At 42.0% G+C, this 20,028-nt stretch overlaps 1 protein-coding gene and 1 pseudogene across 1 annotated transcript in view; both read right to left on the minus strand.

Annotated features, from left to right (window-relative positions):
- Positions 1–6,240, minus strand: part of LOC148828487 (uncharacterized) — a 75,812-nt pseudogene extending 69,572 nt beyond the window's left edge.
- Positions 1–19,308, minus strand: part of LOC148828486 (uncharacterized) — a 150,513-nt gene extending 131,205 nt beyond the window's left edge. Inside the window, exon 1 of the mRNA XM_088925353.1 lies at positions 19,066–19,308. The gene's annotated coding sequence lies outside the window, so the exon portion shown is untranslated. The remainder of the gene's footprint in view (positions 1–19,065) is intronic.
- Between the last annotated feature and the right edge of the window lie 720 nt (positions 19,309–20,028).

Here is a 20,028-nt window from a genome sequence, read left to right on the forward strand (position 1 = left end):
TAAAATTGTAAAAAGAGGTGATAATTCTTAATAATTCCGTGTCGCATTAACTAACCTCTTCAGTTTATTCCGCCAGACAGTACATGAATATAATTATATCGTTTTTAATTTGTTTAGATACGCAATTCCATATTATATTCCCTGTTAATCAAATTCTAAAAGTATGCATTTGTTAGATAACAAGCGAATTCACAGAAAAGGTTCAAAGACTATCACTTTTCACAAAGTATATAATCCTAATATAAGTCTAAACAGTATCAGCTTTATTTACGGGTTGCAATTTAAAAAAAGGCAAAAACCGCACTCAAAATGCAATTTAGAGCTTTCTGGCAAGAGGAGACACCCAAATTAATAATGTAACATGCCACTGTTTGTGCATGAACAAGGTTATACTGCTATTTCCTTAGATACGCGATACCTGTCTGTCCTGGCTGTGCTCTCTCGCTCTCTCTCTCAATTCAATTCAAGGTGCTTTATTAGCATGACAGATGGGTACAATCAGTGTTGGGTATTTACTTTGCTTTGAGATGTCACTTTTAAAGGTGATATATAAAATCAAGGCTTTAACTTGGTTTAACTCCGCAAGTCTGAGTTCTTGTGTCTGTCCTATCCGAACTCGAAAGTATTACAATATGTATCTTTATAGCAGGTGGTGTACAGCTTTTTAGTATAGATGACACTTTTCTAAAATGTATTTAAAAAATAAAAACCATTACAATCTAATCTTTCCACGTTTGATCCCAAGATCCCAAGAAAAATAAATCTAAACGGGGAGAAAGCTATGCTGAAAGTTTATTAAGATACTTAGAAGACAAAGATATCAATTTATGTTGCATTTGTCTGATTGTGAATCAAAAAACACATATTTAAACCCGCGTTTGCGATTTAAATCAAACGCGATTTAAATCAATATAAATGTTTATATTGTAACGCCTAGGTGACTATTCATTGTTATTAAAATGACTTAAATTCGATCATGTTGTGATATTTAGAAATATAAATTTGTTTGGTGCGAGTGAGGTTTTATTTAATCTCTGACTTAGGGAAACGTTTCATTTTTTCAAATAAATGTTTGTTAAAAAAAAAGTCATGGCTCCAGTGGGATTCGATCACAGCCCGTGTGACATGGGAGTCAGGAACCTAACCCACAGCGCCACCTGCAAGGTCACACGCAGAGTGCTGAAAAAGCACTACAGAAACATTATCAACAGACAATGTACAGCATGTACTATTCTTGTGTTGCAGTACATGAATATAATTATATTGTTATTAATTTCTTTAGATACGCGATTCCATATTATATTCCCTTTTAATCAAATTCTAAAAGTATGCTTGTTGACTCCGGTATCACGTTAGTTAAAGACTTCGATGCTTAAAATGTTTAGGGAGAAATGGAATACTGGTGTGTATGTTTTCTTTAAAGTACCGAGACCAGCCATATACTGTATGTTTAAGTTCCAAAATTAATATTGTTTATGGCCTTCACACGCGTTACAGTATGCTCCTATTCTTTTTATGCGCAGGTACTAAGATTTCCCTTCAGTGGTAAAATTCCATATAAATATTCAATACTTAAACGGTCACAGTTAAGACATTAAATATACATATACATACTGTATACAGTACAGTTTGCATACAGTAATATGTTTATGTTCCTAAATCAATCTCTTTTATGAGCATGTGAAAGGCATGGTGAATCGATTCTCAAAAATAACTGTACTTGGCATGATTGGAAACAAATGCGTGATTGCGAAATGCTGTGGTGTTACTTTTACAAAGACGGTCAATGAAAAAAAGAATGTGAACCAGGGTAATACTTTGAGTTTACAGCTTGTCCAAGGTAATTCATTATTAATACTATTAGTAATATCTTCGTTAAAGACTTTGATGGCGACAGCTCAAACATGAGAGGTTGAGCTTTATTAGCTCCACCTTGTGGAAATTCCGGATACTATTATTTTACTTGCGGTATTATAGGAGAATTTACGGTAACTCGCGGTAGACTGTGTAAAGCGCACCGCAAAATAATGCGGTATCGCCCGCTCATTTTGAATAGCTGCATCTGTAGATCATCTGTATGTAATCTGTATGTAAGTGAAAGAAATGGGTTGTGAGCTGCTGTGCTGGCGCAGGAGCATGGTGGTAGGCATCGTCTGGTGGGTTATTATTCAGGACCCCTCGATGCGGTGGCCACGGGGCCATGTTTATGTGTTGTGCAGGCTACCTGCCTGGCTGTATAAACTGTGAATAATCTGGAGTAGAACCAGCAGACTGAATGAAAAGATTTAATTGAAACTTGTAAATATGCTAAATGGAAAATTGTATCGATTTACAGTATATAGACTATATATACATTTGGTGTATGCCACAATTTTGGATGGCGGTGGAGGAATAGGGATTTTCTCAACATGGCAGGGACTCCAGTTAAGAATGCTGGGTTTGTCTCTGATCTGTTAGAAGCTTTGCAGCGACTGACTAAAGTAGTTGTGGTAAAGTGTAAATCACATAATAAAGAAATGTTTCCAGTAACTCGAGGGAACAACTTTGCAGATGCAGCTGTCAGGTGAGCAGTCCTGGTAGAGCTGGAGTCAGAGACCCCTGTGAAACCTTTGTTGGTGAAAAGGGGACAGCTACAGGACATTCAGGCTGAAGCCTCTAAAGCAGAGGAAAGGACATGGTTAGAAAAGAATGTGAGGCTGCATGATGATTGGGTGTGGTGCTGCCAGCACACTGGACGCCTTGCATGCCCTCACAGCCTAATGTCCTTTGTAGCTCGACAAATGCACTCTGTCGGAAACCCGGGTGTGAGTCAAATGGTGTGCCGGTTACCCAAAACTAGGTGGGGACCGGGTTAGAAGCAGTAGCCACTTATGTGGTATCTCAATGTGATGCTTATCAAAGGAACTCAACAACTGTTCAGGTGCAGGTTCTACAGCACAAAAGGCCTGCTCCTGAGAAACCTTTCATGCAGTGTCAAATTGACAATTGTAAAGGGAAACCTTGGCTCTTATAATCTGTTTTCCCAGTGTGTTGCTACCACTGCCTCTGTGTCTACCAAACACTTGATGATGGAGATAAGCCCTCGGTGGGCATTGCCCTGCCGCTCGTATTATGATGAAGGGACGCACTTCATAGGGAAAGTGTGTCATGCTGTGGCTGCATTGTTCGGGGTGAGATGGACTGAGATCACCCTCAGACTGCTGGAACAGTGGAACGAAGGAACAGAACTCTGAAAGATCGACGAAACATCAGAATGAAGGAACACCATGGGTAGATGCCCTGCCTGCTGTCCTGTGCAGCCTGCGGGCTAGATCAAACAGAACTGTGTAACAGAGCCTGTTTGATATCATCACGGGCCAACCAACGAAACTTCCTGGAGGGCCAAATCTGGCTAATGGATCATTGAATTTGCTAATTCTCTATTGTAGTATTGTAGATTGTTAATTGAAGCAGTGCATGGGGCTGGTGAACAGGTGCTGGACGTCTGGGGACCTCCAGTAGAGGGAAGACACGACCTGATACCTGGCAAGTGGGTGTGGGTGAGGAAGATATACCCTGCCAGATGTTGCAACCCCGCTGGGGAGGGACCATATCAAGTGCAACTGACTACTGACTCTGCCATCTGAGTGACAGGATGAGATCGCTGGATCTACGTGTCGCACTGCCACCGAGCCACTGCACCAGAGTGAACATTATTATGTGTTACTGTTTCTGTGTTTGTTGAGCTTCCTGAGGGAGGCCGACAGTGTGCCTGTTAAGTGTAAGGAGTTTTACTTTGATAAATGCGGATATGGAATCAATACTTTATCAATCAGCCCCAAATAACAATCAAAGCTCATGTTGGGTTTGTATTGCTATAAAAGATGCTCATGGGAGTAATCCCCTTTGATGGAGGTGATTATTTAGGTTTATTGGCATGGGTAAATAGTTCTGCTTTTAGTCTGAGTGTAACTTAAATGTATTAGAATGGAACGAACCGTATGCTTCCTGCTATAATCACAGTTCTAGACCATCCTCTATTAGGGTGATAGCTGTTTTGGTGAGCAAAGACTAAGCAGTACTTGTATTCCAGGCAATTCTGAGCACATTAATGACTTAGCACAGCACATTTATGATGAAGAACAATAAAAATATATCATAATTATAATCCAGGTGATTGGGGCATTGGTGCGGGGCTACAGTTTGTGCTAGGAACATGGGGAGGGTCTCTTGTTCAATACATATTTGTGGGTCTAGTATTATTCATAATGATCATATTGTTAATATCCTGCTTGAAAAACATGTGGACTAAAGCTGCTGCTTCTGTGCTAATTGTACGCCATGAAGGGAACACAGGGGTCAAGAATGATTTCCTGGGAAAGGTTTCTACATCTCTTATCTAGAGGTAGAACATAATTGGTAGAACAATAATGTTCTAAGGGAGGACTGAAGAATGAAGAGATAAGAGAGATGCCCAGGAAGTGGGATAATAATATCATTTTCATGTTTTTGTATATTTTTTCAAACTATGCAGTTTAGTGGCTTGACGTAGGTTTTGTGCTCAAATGTATTCAAAGATACTGCCTGTCCTTGGTCAGTAAGATAAGGGGCATGTATTTGGTAAGCTGGCTGTACGCCCAGAATATGAAAAGAACTAACTGTTGTCTAGTCTGCAACTTAGATATAATTAATTGGCAGGTGTTGCTGTTTTATCATTTGCTTAGAATATGTCATAGTAACTCTTTGTGTTTTAAGGTATAAAGGACCATCTTCAGCTACTTATTTTTTAAGTCTGGTGGTTGCAAGCCAGACTTCCATATGCATATGAATAAAGAGACTTCTGCTTCACAGACACCTGAACTTTGTCATTTGTTTGACACTACAGTAAATAGTGAGCCAGTGTTTGCTGGGGAGGTCGTGTGGGTGAGTATTAACTATTAAACTCAAAGGCCGCCGCTCCAGTCTCTCGATCGGCAGTGCATCGCTGGGGAACACACCTAGAAAACTGTCTCTGGTGTGGATGTCTCGGGTTAGAATGTCTTCCAGCTGTTTCGTGTTCATCTTTATGTGTAGTTTGTGTGGCCCCCACATTTTTTAGCTGAAGTCATAAATGACTTGACATCTCATATCAAGCTCTGTCACATTGTCGAACAGAGCGTACACGACCATGTTAACTGTAGTGGGTAGTGGTTGTGCGAAGTGTATTTCAGCTCTCAGATGACCCATTTTGATAAGTGAATAATGACCTGTGCACTCATCGTCGGGGCTGAGGTTTTAAGCGAACAATGTGTAACCGCGCGCATACTCCTCACGGTCCACCAGAAGAGGTTTGTCTTTCAGACGCTTCCCGGCTGTTTCCACCAGATTAAAATATTCACGGACGCAATGTCCATTCTGGAAGTCTGGTTGAAGCGGTTCAGTGGAGATTTGTTCACCGTCCGCATAGAGAGCCAGAAAGTTAACGCAGTGTTTACAATTGAAGGGGTTTTGTGTAAAACTGCCACTGAATGCTGCGTTGTCCACAAACCCCAAAATTACCACTTTGGGCAACTGCCCGAGAAAGAGGTTTTCTTGGTTACACACGCGGCTCCCTGCAGGCAGACTGAAGACTTTCATCTGTACACGGTCTATGGGGTATTTAGTGTTGGCCATCAGGAGTGCTTTGGCGTGTCCCAGTCTGACCCCTGGTGGCACTCTGACTCTTTTCACAAACAAAGATGCCGAGAGTACACTCAGTTTGTGTTCTCCGAAGTTGTTCATTAAGCAGAAAGCATCTCTATTGCGCGTGAGTTTTATTTTCAGGTCAACTCCGTTCAGTAGTAGTTTGTCCTGAAAAAACAGGTCTGCGCCCCCTCCAGACTTGGTTTTCAGTGGCTCGCCCCAGGCGTATTTAGACAACATGTCTATACATGTTAAGATGTAGCAGAAACCATCGTTGAACTCGCTGTACTCTCTCATGTCCACCAAGTCGGCCTGCCACTGCCAGTCCATTTCGAATACCAGCATCCTGTTTCTCTTAAAGCGCACACGCAGGTGCCGCCCACACCCCGGGATCTCGTGGCCCTCACCAGACTCCCCACGTCGCCGTAACTCCCCGATTCCCTAGGGTTATAATAGAGCACGCTCAACCCCACGGCAGACATGATCGCCTTCCAACCCTAATACACGCTTTCATACACTTATTTATAAATCGAGGGATACGGTGGCAGGGGCTTTTGGACCCTGAGACTCAGGACCACTCGGTGGGGGATGGCGGGACATCCGACCCTTAACGACACACCATTGGCTCGGGAGGGGGCGGGACATCCGACCATAACAACGCACCATTGGATGACAAGGGGGTGGGTCATCCGCCCCACTGTGGACACCCACTGGCTGAAAAAAGGGGCGTGGCACCTGTCAAAAAAGTTTGCCGAAAGGTGTCGCTTTATACTACTAGCAGCCACGCTGGCAAGCATGCTCTTTAGATACGCGATTCCATATTATATTCCCTATTAATCAAATTCTAAAAGTATGCTTTTGTTTATACCTATAACGAGCGAATTCACAGAAAAGGTTAAAACATTATCATGTTATATAATATATAATACATTATCAAGTATATAACCTTAATATGGTCAGAAGGAGCACGTAAAAACGTTTCCAAAATAACCACATGTAAGACTTTGATGCTTAAAATGTTTAGGGAGAAAGTGGAATACAGGTGTATATTTATTCTTTAAAATACCAATACCAGCCATATACAGTTTGTAATGTAGGGATTTCAATATTTATGTTTTTATTTAGTGGTTACATTTGTGACAAAGGCTAAACTTTTAGCTTCAATAACGCGTACACCGCATGGTCGACATTACATACATGTTTGTAATGACAATATAGTGTCGGTAATATTTATTGTCAGTAATAATATTATTAGCAGCTTGAAATTATTCATTGTTATTAATAAATGAGTTAGCTTCGAACATGTTGTGATATTCAGAAATATAAAAAATGTCAGTATAGTGTCAATTATATTTTCTATTTTCTATTCTACAGGGCCTGAACACTTCAAACTTCATAAAGTCAGTTTCTCTGTAGTACATAATTTATTGGCTTTGTACAGTATGTAGTGTTTCATAGCCGTTCAGGGACGCCAAATATGTAATCATAGTGGCTCTCTGAAGGCACCAGTTCTGTAGGGTTTGGGCATTTACTGAGACAATTATTAATTGTAGCAGTAAATCACAAAATTGATTCTTTTGATGGCTTTAGAATCCAACCATGCGACATAACTCAAACAACGCACACACACAGGTACTAATACACGAGGATACATTTATTAATACATAGAATATGCATATAAACCTAACAGATCTTATCGAGAGGGTTATCAGAATACAAAAGGTATATATTCAATCAGTTACGAAGTGTTACACATCAAGAGGACATACGTTCAGTATATCATTCATTAAGACCGTTTCGTAAATGAACTTGGTTACAACTTCTACATTAGATACTCAAAACAAGTACATAACTCTTAGGAATTAAATTGATATCAACTGGTTGGGATAACAATTGAATTCTCGAGCTGTAATGCATTGAAGTTGAATACTCATCCAATTTCTGGGGATTCAGATCTCCTGCAGGCACAAACAATCAGCTGCAGGCTTGTTGCTGTCCAATCCGCGCTCTCTGGCTCCGTGCCAGGCTGTGCTGTGCGGCTTGGGACGGTGCGCTGCTGATGCTCACTGACCGGCTAGTTAGTGTTGGCTTTAACTAGCAAAGTTTGTGCACAGGAGAAAAGATGACTGTGGATCCCAGCAAGTCAGGAAGAGGACCGGTTCGTTCCTGATGAAGAGCTAGTTCTGAATAGTGATTCAGCTGTCCACAGTTCTGACCTGTCCACGAGGCCTGCTGCTGGTTACTCTCTGGCAACCTCCACTCTAGACTCTTAGAACAAAGGAAAGTTCTGGCACTCGGACACACTGGCCGTTCCGTGGTTGTCCGGGCTGAGTCTCGGGATGGTCAGGAGGCGCGCTGCGAGAATGTCCTGCCCTTGGGAGCCTTCTGCTCCTGGGCCGTCCTGCCCTGGAATTCTCCTTTGAATTCCCTTTAGAACAGTCCACAGAATCCTCTCCAGAATCTTACTGAATCTGAATCTCAATCTGAATCTCTTGTTGAATCTCTCAGGCTCTCTGTGTTGCCTGTTTTTACCTGGAGGAACTTCAGCTCGTTGATTGGCTGAAAGTTCCATGGGCATCAGAGTCCCACGTGGGTTACTCGGCCCTACCAGTCCCTGATTGGTTGACCACGGTGAGATATGAGTCACTTACTCCTGACACTTAGGAATGCAGTCCAGATGTCCAACTGGCACTCCCTAGACAGATAGGCGCCAATGGATGACCATTGATCATGATAGCCAGACTTAGCTAAGTGCATCCCCCTTTGGGAGCTGTCCTAGGAAACCTTAAATCATCTTGCATGAATAGTTTCTCTGTGGCTGCACCACAGAGATGAACAGAGAAATGGGGCCTCATTTGGGAAGCTCAGAAACACTTAATTCTGCCTTATTATTAAGCCTCGCCGCTACAAGTATATATAATCTATTACAGACAATTGGGATGCCAGTAAATTCACCACCAAGATGCATCACCCATGTGTGCAACAATAGGCAGGTATTATGTCAGCAGATCCATTACACAGCACATCCAGTGCGTCTCACAAAGGAAGACAGTTTGTCACACTGCAGGCCAGCAGCGGCTCACAGCCTGCAGCTGCCCAGGAAGAATAAAAGCATTCCCACGAGGAATCACAGCTGTCACATGGATCAAAGACATGGTGGGGTTAGCTTTTCGTCCATCCTTTTATCCCCATTAACCATGCACCCAATAATTACTGACTGCCACTGAAGGGGCGTTCCATCTTTGATCTCTCACTGGCAATACTGTTCTGATCGCACTCCTCTCTGGACATGCTAGCACACCTTTTTCAGTTAGAGGATCCCTGAACTAGTCTAGGCCTTGGACAATGAGTACTTGCTCAGTGTCGTCAATCCCAGTCAGCAGCCAGCCACTTCCACAGTTGGAAGCCAACTGCTTCTGTGAATACAGCAACCACTATTCGAGTCAGCAGCAAGTCTTTACTGGCTGTCCAAGTGGGCAATCAGCCTCTGCTTTGTCCATAACAGCTGCTACTCCAGTCAGCAACCTACCTCTGCAGCAACTGTTTCGGCATCTAACAGTGGGTACCTGGCCTTTGCTGTGGCTTCTAAAGCCCTACTGATCTGCTATAAGTTAGCAGCCAATCTCTGCTGAGACTTCTACAGCCATTCAGGACAGCTATAAGCCAACAGCCAATCACTGCCTCAGCCCGCTGCAATGCTGCAAGTCTCTCTAATCCACTACAAGGCAGCAGCTAGTCTGCACGAGCCTGCTGCAGTCACTTAAGCTTCATTAACGTGCTGCAACTTCAACAGCCTCACCAGTCTGCTACAAGTTGGCAGCCGACCTCTGATACAACTTCTATAGCTAGCTGGTCTGCTACAAGAAACAGGCAGTCCCCACACCAGCCTGCTGAGGTTCCTACAGCTTCACTATCTCAGCTGTGACTTCTACAGCTTATCCGGCCCACTACGAGCCGGCAGCCACTCACTGCAGCAGCCCATTGTGACAATCACAGCCATTTCGCTCAGCTACAAATCAAGAGCCAATAAGCATCAATCCATCCTGACCGCACGCGCTTGGCTCTCTTGATCTCTTTTCCTCACTCCTGATGTGTTCCCAATAAATCACCCCAATGACGAACGCTCTGTCCCGTTTGGCTCAAGATGCAGGTTCTCCAGTTTCCGCGCTAGCCTGTTGCAATTTCCACAGCTACTTCGGTCCCCTGCAAGCCAGTCTCTGCTTCAGCCCACACAGACAGTTCCAGCCTGTATCAGTCGGCAGCCAAACAGTGTTGCGACTTTTGTAGTTACTCCAGTCCACTAGAAGCAGGCAGCCACTTACTGTACTTTTTGGACCAGTCTTCATGCAGTTCGCCCTGCACTCTATGTTTAGGCTGGTCTCTGGCATGTGCCCTGACCAGTCTGGCTCCTGGCACACTCCTGGTTGACCACCCATAAGAAGTGTGCTACTGCTACTGATATTATTACTGACAATAAATATTATCAACACTATATTGTCATTACAAACATGTATGCCATACAGCGTACGCATTACTGAAGCTAAAAGTTTAGCCTTTGTCACTAATGTAACCACTAAAGACATAAATATAGAAATCCCTACATTACAAACTGCATATGGCTGGTATTGGTATTTTAAAGAAAAAAATACACACCAGTATTCCACTTTGTTCCTAAACATTTTAAGCATCCCAGTCTTACATGTGGTTATTTTGGAAATGTTTTTACGTGCTCCTTCTGACCATATTTTTATATACTTTATATACTTTGTAAAAAGTTATAATGTTTTAATCTTTTCCGCGAATATGCTCATTATCGGAGTAAACAAAAGCATACTTTTATAATTTGATTAATAGGGAATAGAATATGGAATCACATATCTAAAGAAATTAACAACAATATAATTATATTCATGTACTGTAGCTCAAATAGTAGTATAATACACTTTCTATGGATATGTGTGCTTCAGTTTCACTCCTTTCCACGTGATTACCTCTGTGGCGTGATGGCTTAAGTGTGTGCCTTATAAGCCTGAGGTCCGACGTTCAAACCCAGCTATTGCCATGAGTTTTCTTTTAACAAATAAACATTTCTTGGAAAAACTAAAATAGCAAATATTATGGACACTATATTGACATTTTTAATATTTATAAATATCACAACATGTCCGAAGCTAAGTGATTTAATAATAACAACGGATAATTTCATATTTCTACTGTACTGCCACTACAGTATAGCTTGTGGGAAATACATTTATTTGTCCTGCCTCAAAGTTTAACTCGTTCAGAGTGCCCTACATTACCAACTCCAACCATTTCATTTTGTATATTGCTACAATATCAACAGCAATGTAGTTAAAAGGAACATATCAAAATGTTTTCAAAATAACCACAAGTGAATGAGTTGAGGGATTTGATAATAACAGAGAAATCATAACAATGACCCCCTGTTGCTAATCATGCATACCCAAATGTACTGTAATCCACTTTCTTAGTAAACACATTTTAATTTTAATTTGACTCATTCACGCATGACGAATTGTGAGAGAGTGACAGATGGAGACAAGATGGAGGTTCTTGTCAAAATTACATTCCCCAGAATGCAGTGGGAACTAATATCAGTCACCCGACCAGCTGATGCACTGCATCAGAGACAATGACTGAAGGATTAGCTCATCAAGAGCAATTAAGAGCGAACCTGAAGGGAAGGAAAAGTGCCTGCTGTCATTTTTCTCACTAACAGACAAAATAGAACAATGTAGAGTACATAACGTGGCTATGTATTTAGAATGTTTGCGAATGTTGCGATAATTGTACAGTATATGCTTTTGGGAACATAATCGTTTTCGAGCAGGCAATTGCTCACTTCTGCCATAGACTGTTGTGGAATCTACATGCTCTCCCCGCATAGCTATCGACAATGAAAATGTTTCTGGAATAGGCATACTATATACATGATAAAGCGGAGGCTATGGAGAAATAAAATCGCAACAGAAAGCAACTGGTTTGACATGTACAGTAACACCTCAATGTGACACCTGCAGCACGTTGAGCACATATCCTACAGTGTGCATTTGCAAGGCTATTAAAAAATGTTGATTGATTTAACAGTCTGGGTGTGGCGAGTTTCGACTGTGTCCTGCCACAGTTCCTGCGAAAGGAACCCGTCTCTCAGTGGAAGGTTCTCCTATTCTACTCGTACATGAGAATATAGGGGGGAAGGAAAAGTGCCCGCAGCCATTTTTTTCACTGATGGACAAAGTTGTGTTGTGTTAAAACAAATATCAGATCTTATCAGATCCGCTTGTAAGAGCAAGGTGACTTTCTCCTATCAAAACCATTTTTTACAGCTTTTAATGTCATGCAATGTTTGAGTTAGGCAGAAACACGTCATTGTATCTTATTTTTTATTTCATTTTTTAAAATAAATATATGGCAACCAGCAATCAAATGTCCTGTTTTTTCTTAACACTTGTTTTTCCATACTGTAGTTTGAGTCTCTGTGTGAGCTGTAAGTTCTTTTTACTTCTTAATTAAAAATCTGAAACACTTTCATTTTGTAAATGCAACACTCATTCTGTACAGAAATAAAATAATGTTTTCTATAGGTGTTAAGCAGATTAGCAAGTTGCTGACAAAACAGTGCACTGTTCACCAGTGCCCAGTGATATAAATTTATTATAAACAAGATCTAGTACCTGGTGTGTTTTTTTAAAAAAATAAATATTTTGAATTAATCAAATCCCAAGTGTGAGTTCAGAAAGCCAGAATTACATACTATCCCTACATCTACAAAACACCTGATCATCTATTGTAAAGATTTCAGTGCTTTGTTTGTGTATATTCCAATTGCAGTGGGGGCAAGGTGTGTGGGGAAAGGTTTAGGCTGCATTTCTATTCTTCACACCTGAAACATTGTTTTCTCTGAAAGCATTTTCTTCCCTCTGTAGCGGCGAGGCTTATTAAAGTACAGGAATTAAGTTTTCTGCTCCCTTGCCAGTCCCTCTCTCCCTCATCTGAAGTGGTGCTTGATACAGAGAGGCCATTCCATTTGGTTCACAATTAAGGTGTTTTTCTAGCTGATATAGTGTCCTGATAAGGAACAACTCCCAATTCCTGAGATTCTCCAGCAACCTTAACAAATGGAATCTCTGGCGCCTTAATGTCTGGGAGATTCCAAGGGAGTCTTATTTAAAGTTGTTTACAACTCTAAGGTCAGAGGGCATGGTTACTCATCATCAGCCAATCAGGAACTGGTAGGGCAGGTTAACCCCACGTGGGTCTCTGATGCCCATGAAACTTTCAACCAATGAATGACCTGCATTTCCTCCAGGTAAAACAGGCAAAACAGAGCGCCTGTAGAACAGTTCCCAGGAGCAGGACATTCTCGCAAGCGAACCTGCTGGACATTTCTCACTCAGAGCTCCTCCTGAACATCCTCAGACTCAGCCCGGACCACCACGTAATGGCCAGTGTGTCCGAGTGCAGGACTTTCCTTTGTTCTAAGAGTCGAGGACGGAGGTAGCCAGTGCGTAACCAAAGGATCCAACCGAGGTTAGCATCAGCAGCAAGCCTCGTGAACAGGTCGGAACTGTGGACAGCTGACTCAGTATTCAGAACAAGCGCTTCATCAGGAACGAACCGGTCTTCTTCCTGACCTGCTGGGACCCGCAGTCACTTTTCTCCTGTGCACAAACTCTGCTAGTTTCAGCCAACACTAACTAGCCAGTCTTCAGAGAGCATCAGCAGCGCATCGACGCAGGAATCTCTCCCACCACGTCGCAAGTCGCACCGAGCTGTCCGATTGGACAGCAACAAACTTGCCACTGCTTCTTTGTGCCTGCAGGAGATCTGAATCCCCACAGATTGGATGAGTATTCAACATTACATCTGCATTACAGCTCGAGAATTCAATTGTTACCTCAACCACAGTTGATATCAATTTAATTCCTAAGAGTGATGTACTTGCTTTTGAGTATCTAGTGTAGAAGTTGTAATCCAAGTTCATTTACGAAACGGTCTAAATGAATGATATACTGAATGTATGTCCCTCTTGGTATTTGTGACTCTTCGTGATTGAATATATACCTGTTGTATTCTGCTAACCCTCACGATAAGATCTGTTATGTTTATATGCACATTTTATGTATTAATAAATGTATTCTTGTGTATTAGTACCTGTGTGTGTGCGTTGTTTGAGTTATCCAGCAAGGTTGGATTCTAATAGCCATCAGAAGAATCATTTTTGTGACTTGCTGCTACAATTAATAAATGTCCCAGTTAAGCTCAAAACCCCTACATTTACTGGTGCCTTGTGAGAAGATGCCTACACCTCTTTAGCTGATCTTTTGCTACCTACACATGCTTACACAGCTCCCTAGGTGAATTATCTTACTTTACTGAGAAAGCTTTAGAGAACTTTACATTTTTATTTTCATCAAATTGTAAATATGACGATTACATCAGCATTTTTATTAATTTTTCACTTAAGCATATGGAGGAGTGTCAGCTGCCAAGGAGAGCACCCCCCTTGCTTTCCCCCTTTCCCCCACGGACAGACTGACAAAGCAATTGCACTATGTCTGATCATGGCTTTTTTCTGTTTGCTTATTTCAAAGTAACACCTGCTCCATTTCTAAAACTTTTTGCTCATGTGCTTTTTTGTATATTTACATTTATTTACATCTCTAACACTTTAACGTCCTCAATTTTCATTTGCCTTAATTTTTAGACTGAATTTTAGTTTCAGCCTTTAAAAAGCTTAAGTTTTCTCCATCTTTTGTTTCTTGTCCTACTGAGCTCTTTAATTGTGAAGTTCCCAGCATTTTGACATTACTCTGTGCACATTTTTAAACTGTTACTACTGATCACTGAATTATTACACTTGACATGACTTAATTCAGCCTTTCCTGAATGTCTATGACAAGCAGAGCTAAACCTGTCTCTGGCGCAATCTTTATTCTGTATAAGATAAGATCACTTTATTGGCTATATACTATTTCTTAAATTAGGAATTTGTCTTTCCACATACCCCAACTTGCTCTCCATGACACACACAAACAGGGAGAGAAGCTTGGGGTCAGAGCACAGAGTCAGCCATTTGTACCTCGCCCCTGGAGCAGTTGGGGTTAAGGGCCTTGCTCAGGGGCCCAACGGAATAGGATTCCTCTGCCAGGCACAGGATATGAACCGGCAACCTTCCAGCCACAGGTGCACATCCTTCGCCACAGAGCCACGGCACTGCCCCCAAAAAGTAAAGAGAAAGTAACTGCTCTCTGAAAATACTCTTTTTCTTGTTCGATTTGGAGACCTTGATCGAAACTTATTTTCGATCTAATTTATTTTCTGTGTATTTCTGTTACAGAAAAATTGTGCATTTCCAACATTGCTTTGTTTGTCGAACTTTTAACTTTAAATTTAGGCTCAGACTTCAACTTTAAATCGTACACTAATTACTAGCAGTTAATACTGATGTTTTGCTTCCCCTTACCACAAAAATATATCTGTATTGTAGCTGGAATTTGCTTTTTATCGTATGTGTCTCTCCCTCCTGCTATTCAGACACTGAACAGTTAAAGATGGCGACAAGTCAGGCACCCGGGGGGGGGGAGGGGGTCATCTTCCTGCCTTCATAACTAAAAAGCCAAATAGGAGTGACTTAAGTGACACAGTTGTGTAACTGACAGTTTGAGGTAGCCTATTGTGTGAATGTTGCTTCGTTGCAGATAGGTTAAGCTTTCAAAATTCAGCCCCAAAGTCATGTGACTGATTTTTCGCTGTGTTTCATTTGTTAAACACAAGGATCACATGCACCACCATGTTAATTGGGATGTGTAGTTTTAATTCAGTTTGAATTTTAACTGTACGTACTGTCTTCATATTTGGCCAGGGCTTTAAAGAGAGGGAGCTCTGCTTTAAATGCACCCCTCTTGTGGATGAATTTTGACCTCGAATGTTTGCCCAGCATACTTAAGGAGCAAAGACCATCACCCACCAGAGGGGAGAGACATTGAAAGCTGCTTACCACGAGTTCAAAGCTCCATTTTGCAACTACGAAACACAAGAATAGTATAGTACCAAATATGCAGAGTACACCATTGGTGACCCAGGCAGTCCTCTGGTTCACAAGAAACAGCCCTTTAGTCAGAAACCTGCAGCCAAAGCCCACAGTAGATTCTGAGCTATACTGCCACGTACATTATGACCTCCAAACCTTAGATGCACAGTTGTAATCCACCAACCTGACACTGAGTACAGCAACAGGAGAAGAGACCCCCATGCATGGGTGGACCTCTAAGAAAGTGGAAACAGGGAACCAGTCAATAACAGGAGTGGTCTGGTTTGCCCCCATCCAGGACATATGCATCCTTGGGCTGGATTTCCTCTGGGGATCCCATGCCCAATTGGACCTTCATCAAGGATCAATTTGTCTGCGAAGAGGCCCAAAGCACACACTTAGGACTACATGGCACTCTGAAGATGCCATCCAGAAGTCGACTCTCACGCTTTCCTTCCCATACCTCCAGCAGTAACTCCTCCTCCACAAGCAGAAACCATAATGATAAATCCCATGGAAATCCCGAAGAAGCACTACTGCACCACTGAAGGTGAACCATCAGAATCAATGCCTAGAGTCCTCCCCGTGCCAGGCCACCAACTAATGCACAGCATCTCCTCTAGTAAAGGCTTCTGCTCAGCCAGAGCAATTAATAGGGGACCACACCTCATCATTGCAGAGCCATCTGTGGGGCGGAATCACAACCCAACACCAACCTGAAGAACCCCATGAAAATGGGGACACCTTGTCGCCCTGCACCAAGGACTGTGCACAGTTCCATAACCAGAAGGACAAGGCAGTGCAGTGCAGAATTATCTGGCGCCTCACCTGGAAGGTGGTGTTGTTTGAATGGATGGATGTCAGCCAGGAGGCCTTTGACAACCTTAAGCAGGCCTTGTGTGACACTCCAATTCTGGCTGCACCTGATCCCAAGCTGCCATTCATGACAGACAAAGATACCAGTCATAAAGGAACAGGAGCCATCTTGTAGCGAAATGCAGGTGAGGGAGTGAGTGATTGCCTACTACAGCCAGACCCTGATGCCAGAGGAATGCAACTTTTGTGTCACCTTCTGAGAGCCTCTGACTGTCATTGACACAGTCTATTTCTGCCACCACATGTGCACGCTTCCATTCACACTGAACACTGAACACACTGCCCTCCATTGGCACTTGCACTGCCAGGAAGGGCCCACAGACGAGTTGAGAGTTGCCCTCCAGACCTTTCCTGTGTGCATGTCAATGGAGTGAGTCACAGTGGATATCCTGGGACCTTTGCTTTGGGCAGTAAGGGGCAATCAGTGCTTGTGGCCACAGATCACTTTACACTCTGGCCCAAAGCCTCTGCCCTGCTGGAACAAGTGGTGGTGAGTACTGCACTGATCAAGAGATTCTTCAGTAAGTTTGAGATCCACTGAGAGATCCATTCCAAGGATGGAACTTTAAATCCAGAATGTTCACCACCATATGTACTGGTCTGTGAATCAGGAAGACCTGGACTACTCCTTCACCCACAAGTGAACAGTTTAGTGGACCGTGGGAGTTTAGCTGTCCCTTGTTGCCAGCTAGCATCAAAAGGACTGGGACAGGCAGCTGCCCCTGATGTTCCTAGCCTTTCGAATGGTGGTTCAAGAATCCACAGCATTCATGCCAGCCCCCCCGGCAGCACCTCTCTGGATCATCCACCAGCAAAAGACAGCCCTGAATATGACACCCAGCTCCAGGGGCACCTGGAGGCAGCACACCAGTTTGCATCAAGGCAAGCCCACGCAGAAGGACAGCACTTAAAACGGAACTAAAATTTCCAAGCGAAAGATCGACTGTTACATTAAAAAGAGAAAATTTGGGTCTAGAGTTTCCTCTGCATCAGAGGCTGCTGCCCCAATTTGAAACTATGCAGCTGGGCCCCTGCACAATGATGGAACAAGTGGGAGAGATCAGATACAGGGTGTGCATGCCCTCCACCAGGACCAGATGGCCACCTACCAAGGTAAGCCCACTCGACCGCCAGTCTCTACTCGTTCTCCTAGTCTGAGGCCCTCCAAACAGATGGACCCAACAGGGCAAGACATCCTGGAAGCAGCAGAGGCAGACTCTATGGCCTTCCCCTTCACCCAATATCAGGGTTCTAGTCTGAGCATCTTCCAGCCAGGTCCACTCCCTGGTGGAGATGGTCAGCCCACTGCTGGGACTTTGTTCTGTTCCTTGGGAATGAGGAATGGCAGAGTTATTTAGCATTCCACTGCGCCCAAGACCTTGGACTGTGCCATTACACCCTTATTTAATCTGATAATAATAATAATAATAATAATAATAATAATTTCTTATACTTATATAGCACCCAATGACGCCTTTTCTCCCACAGCTTCTCCACGCGCCCCCCCCCACATACCAAAGGGGTACAAGCCTAGCTTACTTTCTCTTTCATACACATTGCAGGCTATGCTATGGGAGGCTGCGTCCCTTTTTCTCTCTTTGCACCTGATCTCTTTCCCTCCTAATCTCTCCCATGTGAATAGCATATTACTTTAACCTAAAGGACAATAAACGCCTTGCCTAGTGAAGCTGCATATCATACACTTACCTGCCAAGGGAAAAAAAACTACAGCAACCTGCCTATTAGACAATACACACTTAAAATCATGTATTTTATTTTTTTTAAATTCTGTTAATAAGGGGTAACATTTAAGCATGTTCAGAAACCTCTTTTGTAGTAAGCATTTTCAGCTTGAAGATAAAGCAAATTAAAGTTGCAACAAAAACTATCATATCAATCTGAAAAATAATACGACATCAGTTCTCTACTGCAGTAAAAAGTGACAAGAGTATACATTTTTAGGGTTAAAAAAGCAGAAGAGCACATATTTACTTATAGAGCGAAATCAGCAATCAACAACTCTCAAGTTTCAGCTGTGACTCAAATGATTTATCTTTAAACCCTAAACGCTAAACAAATTTTAACATTATGTGAAATATGCCTTAAAGAAATGACTACCTGTTCATAGTTATTGAAATATTTAATTGTCCAACTACGATAAAACTTCCTTGCGAAGCCCAGGGGCAGTTTCTGCAGCGCTTTGTTTACAGCATGGTTGTTTACATGGTTACCTCTAGTTTACAGCTATTATAGTCGTTGAAACATAACATTCAACAAGTTATACCAAAAAAACTCTTTGCTATTATTCCTTGTGAAAAAACAAGTGAAATTAAAAAGCTAACGCCACTTTAGGGAATTATACTGATAAAAGAGGATCTGAGCCCATTTTAAGATTAAATGTTTGAAAGAAAGAATTCTAAAATAAGCCTTAAGTGAAAATTAGGAAGCAATGTTGCATTATACTGAAATGTAAATATTATTAAAACAAAACTCACCTGTTTGTTAAATTATACAGTACCAACTCAATCAAGCACGATGTCACTGCTGCTACACTATTGTCCCTGTCCACTTGTTATGCAAACGATCAAAAAACGCCAGTAGGAGGTATCGTGTATTTCTTGTAAGGATTCTTACAATAAGAAGCACGATTCTTAGAAAAGTAAAACCTTATCTGTTTCTTCCAGTACAATTTACATACCAAAGGCAGGAGTATAAAGCTTAACAGTAGACGCTGGCTGTATTCGCCACACTTCTTTCCTATATAGATTGTAGACTTCGGTCTGCGCGTGACGTCACGGGTTGTGCTGCTGAGTCATGGACATTTTTGTGGGTAAAAAAAACAGCTTTGTGGGTGAACTACCGCTCAGAGCGGAACAAAGGATGGAAGCAGTGTTGGTAGGTATGTATCTGTATTATAAGTAGCTGCTCGTACTATAATCTCAGAAGTAGTGGATACAATTGAATTTTCTTGTGTTTCCCGAACGTCACTGACGATTTGCCTATAATGTGGTATCTTGACAATTGGCACACTATAGTCGAAATTGTCTTTGAAGTATATTAAATTACATCAAAACGTTGTTTGTCTTGACATAAAAATGTATACCAACAAGCTATTCTAATATAAAAGTTAAAAAAATAAATTAATGTATATTCTAATAACTTTTCAACGGAGGCTAAAAAAAAAAACACTGAGAACAGTTTTGCATGTCATGTACATTTCCTGGTTATGAAATGGCAGTATGCTGACAATAGTGTCTCATACAGTAAGTCTGAAATGAGACATGCTTAATAGGCACAGTCAACATATTTTTTAACATTGGAAACAAGCTAGTGCTGACCTTTCCTTCTGTAATAAGTACAGGCAACTCCTCCTTTGGTATATTTTAATAGTAGCATAAATATATTTAATAATAATATATCCGCATGAATAATTGGGGGTTACAAATGATATTTACATA

Source organism: Atractosteus spatula, chromosome 9 (genome assembly GCF_055471065.1).
Source record: "Atractosteus spatula isolate fAtrSpa1 chromosome 9, fAtrSpa1.hap1, whole genome shotgun sequence".
Classification (NCBI taxonomy): Eukaryota; Metazoa; Chordata; class Actinopteri; order Semionotiformes; family Lepisosteidae; genus Atractosteus; species Atractosteus spatula.